Below are 5,922 nucleotides of genomic sequence, written 5' to 3'. Positions count from 1 at the left end.
AAGGTTTTGATGCTGTTGTAATCCTCTTTGAGGTGCACCGAGTGAGCCAGGGGCAGAGACGGGTACTTGTTACCATTATGGAGCAGCACGGCTTCGAGACTCCTGGATGAGCTGTCAATGAAGATGCGCCACTCATTCTGGTTACAGGTGATTCCGATTGCCTTGAACAGACTGGTCACATTGTGGCAGAATCAGAGCCCATCTTGACGGGTGAAGAAGCTGCAAGAAGGTTGATGACGCTTCCTCTGATCTGCGACTTGCGCACTTTTATCCAACAAGTTCAACTGCTTGAACCTAGACGTCAAAAGCTCGGCATTGGACTTGGTGAGACCAAGATCTCTGATCAAGTCGTTGAGGTCTTTTTGGTAACATTTTTCATGTATGATATATTTTTTTCAATAACATTGAAAATTGCTAAACATTTTAAAATAAAAAACTGTTACAATTTTTAAAATTGTCAAATTTTATAACATAAAATTCCGAGCAACAATTGTCCATCTTACCTTCCAGAGTTATTTTTTGCATTGCTCGCAGGTGAAATGAGGTGCCCATGGTTTGTCTTGATCCCCGACAGGCATGCTGAAATATGCCTTGTAGGCCTCACACATCATAGCAGATGCTTCCACAGAGTACTTTTTCACTTTTTTCTTGATAAATTGGCCGCAGACAGAGCAAAATGCGTCTGCCGGATGCTTGCAACCTCTTGATGCCATCTCAGAAAAATGCAGATATGTATCCACTTAGGCAGCTGGAACTAAACTGAACTGGTGGGCTTAATATATACGAGTATTTATATTAATGGAAAGTTCTAGAATGTTCGAGAAGTTACTCCAAGTTTACTCAGCACTCAATCTATCTGGAATGTTCTGGTAAATAGGTAAATTAAAAAATATCACTGTTCTGGTCACAAAAGAAAAGTTTGTGGGGAATAATAGCCATTTTCTGTACTTTTGAGGCATAAGCAATTAGGAAATAACACTACCGAGGAACAAAAAATAAATAAAAATTTGTTACACAGTGTTATAGAGCCTTAGCAAGGGTAAGGGTCAAACTTAAGATGGTTTGGGCACGAAAGAGGTGTAACTCGAAGGGCTATCGAGATGACACTGGGTGAGATAGAGACAGAGGGTGAGATTTTAGGATGTGGTAGAATGCGATACGGGGGGGGGGGGGGGGGAGTGGATGTGACGAGAGAGGAGCCACAGAATAGAAAACACAACGAGAGAGAAAATCCCAACAGCCAAAGAAAAATTGGGACCTTTGGCTTCGATGATGCTCAAATACAATTGTACGTCTAAAGATATTCCGCTCATCCAAAAGTTGTCTCGGCTGCTGACCTACCTGCTCGCGATGTTCCCATTCTCCATCCTAGGTGTTTTCGACAGCGAGTGAGAGCTGCACCTCTATACACGATGCTAATAATGCAGCCAATTCACATATTTGTTTTCGCCCTCCCAGTCCTATTTTTTACAAGTTGTTCCATCTGCGGTCCCGTCACCAGACAGACATTCCCATTCGGAACTCGCTTCGTGTCAGAACGACCCTTAGCAAACGTCACGCCTACTTCTGAAGTACCCTCGATTGCCTCATCCCACACGTCCTACATGGAGTGTGAACACGATAGACACCCTCTCTATTTATGACCAAAACATGAGAATTTCTCCACAATTCTGACTGTCGCCTGATGAGGCTGCTTATAATGATTACTGGCGAAACGTCACAGTAATCGAATTGTAAATGCACGTTTTATTTACGTAACAAATCTTACTAATTGGCTGTGTTGGGTGGTGGCGGGTTTAACGACGCATTTATATTTAAGCGATCTAACCCAAAAAAAACCCTTTATTATAGATATTGGTCGCAAAAGTCTACTACATGCTAAACAGACACCACAGGGCTACTACCTCTGAGGCCCTGTGATCATATAATCGGCCTCTTACCAATTCGCTCTTTTGTGCTCTGTAGAAAAATAAACAAAATAGTTTTTTTTTTTACCAGGTAAAGCCCAACTGAGATATTTCGCTCGTTTTTAGAAGTGACCTGGCTATCGCAAACAATAGCTCAACGAAGTGGCAACATCACGCGGAAATGTATAGCAGCCAAATACTCTAAACGCATGTTGATCCTAAATGTGAAGGAAAAATCGGAGCGCCCGGAGAATATTCCATGCGACCACGGGGAGAGCAATGAAGACTCCAAATATACAGCAGGCGTCATGGTCGGGATCGAACCCACGGCGTCCTGTATACCAGGCGAGGTAGTTAACATCTCGCCACCACGGCGCCCTGGGTGGTCCTTGCAAGGCAATCGCCCAAAAGTTTGAACTTTCAGAGCAGGAATATCCAAAATATGAGTAAAAAAGACATGTAATGTATTTTTTGCGTGTGTAGTCATTGGTGACCAGGCTTAGACCATACAATTACTAAACTAGAGACCCCAGTTAATTCAAGAGCGGCCAATACCCAGAATCAAACCCAGGGTCTTCGTGGTTTCCGGCTCAATGTGGATACATTACTAGCCTCCTGAGCTAGCCGGCCACCTCTCGGTACAGCCGATTCACGCCCGACATTTGTGGCTATTTCATAGCAAACTCTACTACAGCTCCCAGCAATGGAAGTGTGGAGTTAGGAGTACTCGGGCATAACTACGCTTCAAGGCCTGGTAAGGTCCACGTGCGAAGAGCACGCACACGTTTCTAATGGAAGACAAGCGATTAAAAATTGTGGCCTCTATTGCTACAATTTGATACATTGCATTGCGTCAATTTCACATATAAATAATGTTAGCAGCTACGGTCAATCTACTGCTGGATGAAGGCCTCCCCCAAGGTTTCGCCATCTCTCGCAGTCTTGCGACGCACAAATGCATCTGGCCATCTATCCTATGCCGATGTCATCATTACACCCTGGACTCATTCAATTATATTCTTGGTTCTTTCGGTAAAGTCACGTAGAAGGGAAATAATAAAATAATATTACTTTATTAATATTATGAATATTTTTTATTATTTCCCTTCTACGTGACTTTACCGAAAGAAAATAATATTAATATTATTTTATTTCCCAAGATTTAATTCAATTATGTTGAGGTGTGGAGTGCTAGCGTCAGGTCACACTCGCCTTGGGGGGAATGCCGTCAAGGTAAAGTGACGTCATGCCCCCCGGGGTATTTGAGGAGAGACCCGTGACGTAGACGGGGTCTTCGCCGTGAGCCAGCGGAGTGAGCGTTAGGGAACAGGGGGGCTCCAGGATAGAGGGTTGAGAGCCAGGCTAAAGGGGGGCTGCTTTACCCGGCTGGCCGAGTTGGCTGAACCCTCGGTCAGTGCTGTGGGAAGAGCCTGATAGCCTGGTGGGGTGTAGGGAACTCCCAGTACCCTTCCCCTGGGGAGATGAGTTAAGAACTCTGTGTTAACCCCTTCCCCTGGGGAGATTAGTTAATAACTCTTTGTTAACCCCTTCCCCTGGGGAGATTAGTTACTAACTCTGTGTTAACCCCTTCCCCTGGGGAGATTAGTTACTAACTCTGTGTTAACCCCTTCCCCTGGGGAGATTAGTTACTAACTCTGTGTTAACCCCTTCCCCTGGGGAGATTAGTTACTAACTCTGTGTTAACCCCTTCCCCTGGGGAGATTAGTTACTAACTCTGTGTTAACCCCTTCCCCTGGGGAGATTAGTTACTAACTCTGTGTTGACCCCTTCCCCTGGGGAGATGAGTTACTAACTCTGTGTTAACCCCTTCCCCTGGGGAGATTAGTTACTAACTCTGTGTTAACCCCTTCCCCTGGGGAGATGAGTTACTAACTCTGTGTTAACCCCTTCCCCTGGGGAGATGAGTTACTAACTCTGTGTTAACCCCTTCCCCTGGGGAGATGAGTTACTAACTCTGTGTTAACCCCTTCCCCTGGGGAGATGAGTTACTAACTCTGTGTTAACCCCTTCCCCTGGGGAGATGAGTTACTAACTCTGTGTTGACCCCTTCCCCCGAGTTAGGCGCAAGCCCTTAAATAAAGAGTTGGCGTCAGCCCCTACACGACTGGCTTCAACGTCCTTCTTACCACACAACAACTACACCCTGGACTAATTCAATTGGAAAAATCGGCATCAGCAGTGGACACAATTAGTAATATTCTGTTTTGATTGCGTAATGCCCTGATAAAAATTATCACCAGTAGAAGAAACAAAGAGGAAACTGTGGTTGTCGGGAGTTTTGATTTTCATAAAACGGGTTCAGAGAAGACGTAAAGGAGAAATTGAATTGGCCGTGGCGTGCCGACTCAGCTGATTGCGTGCCAGCCATCATGTACGCATGTATGTACCATGTGTACAGATGTGTGTACACATGGTACATACATGCGTACCATGTGTACACACGTGTGCACGGTTGTGTCTGGCAAAAACAACCCCCTACCTCCTCGTTGGTGCCGGACGGCAACGCTGTGGTGGGCAGTGCCGTGGAGGGAGGGCCTATTTAGATTGGCCTTTCCCCTCATGGCGTATGTAACCACCACAGCAGCCAAATGGGGGCTCTGGACAGGTGCGAGGGGCTGGTAACCCCATCCACCTTCAATTAATTACCACAAAACCACGACTGAAAAATGTAATTAATAAGCTTGTGCCGGAGGCCCCCGGGGGGAGAGGCATCTTGACATCTCCTAGCCAAACCCCATTTGGCAGAGCAAGGAGACTGAATCCTTACCCTCGGGGCTCCTCCAGAAACAACAAAAAAACACTAGGGGTGGCCACGTGGAATGTTCGAATGCTCACTGCGGAGGAGAGGCTGCCACTCCTCTGTCGGGAGATGGACCGGTACCGTCTGGAACTCTGTGGTATTCAGGAGGTCCAGTGGATCGGTTCTGGCTCCTGCCACTATGAGGAGTGGACAGTCTTCTACTCGTGGCAGGAGACTGCCAAACAACAGGGAGTGGCTTCTTCTGATCAAAAGAATGAAGGGGGCGTGGGAGCATGGCGGTGAGGTGTGGGAAGCTGTAAGCTCCAGGCTACTTTGGGCTCGCCTTCCCATCAACCAGAGGCGAGGAGTGGTGGTCGTGGTTACTTATGCCCCCACCGAAGACGAACATCCGTGAAGGGATGCAGGCAAGGCCGATGAGTCAGATGCCTTCTATGACCTCCTGTCACAGGTGCTAGCTAAAGTGGCCCCTCGGGATAAAGTCATCTTGTTGGGTGACTTCAAGGCCCAAGTTGGTCATGATGCTGGCACCTGGTCTGGAGTGATTGGAAGGCATGGGCCAGATCAGCTCAATAACAACGGCAGGAGGCTGCTAGATTTTTGTGCAGCCTATGGGCTTGTAATTACCAACACACTGTTCCGGCATCGGCGCATCCACACATCATGGATGCATGCCGGGTCTAAGCAAGGACATCTGCGGACTACATAGTGATGGAACAGTGGATGCGGGCCCATGTCCTTGACATCAGGACCTACCGTGGAGCTGATCTGCTCACTGACCATCGACTGGTCATCTGTAAGATGCGCCTGCCATTTTTCCACTCCAGTGGTGGGTGTACACCCAGGATCCCATTCAAACCCATAGTGGCATGGTCTCAGCTAGCTGATGAAAGTTGCAAGCGAGAATTTCATCATCGCTTGCGGCTGGGGTTGGCATCGTCCACCACTCCTGCTGATGTCGAGGGGAAATGGGCGAGGTTTAGGACTGCGGCTCATGCGGCTGCTTTAGGTACACGGTCCAGACCTCCCCAGAGACCCTTGGCTGATAGAGGTGTCCAGGCTGGCTGAGAAAAAGCGACAGGCCCACTCTCATCGGCTACAGCATCCCACGTTGGAGAATGAGGAGGCTTACCGCAGCCTTCGCTCAGAGGTTCAGAGAGCCGTGAGGCGCTGCAAGGATGGGTGGTGGTCGCGGGTTGCTGAGGAGATGGAGTCTGCCTCAATGGCCCGCGATCA

Source organism: Lethenteron reissneri, chromosome 41 (genome assembly GCF_015708825.2).
Source record: "Lethenteron reissneri isolate LAM-NWPU_2019-01 chromosome 41, ASM1570882v1, whole genome shotgun sequence".
Classification (NCBI taxonomy): domain Eukaryota; kingdom Metazoa; phylum Chordata; class Hyperoartia; order Petromyzontiformes; family Petromyzontidae; genus Lethenteron; species Lethenteron reissneri.
This window is presented reverse-complemented; position numbering follows the sequence as displayed.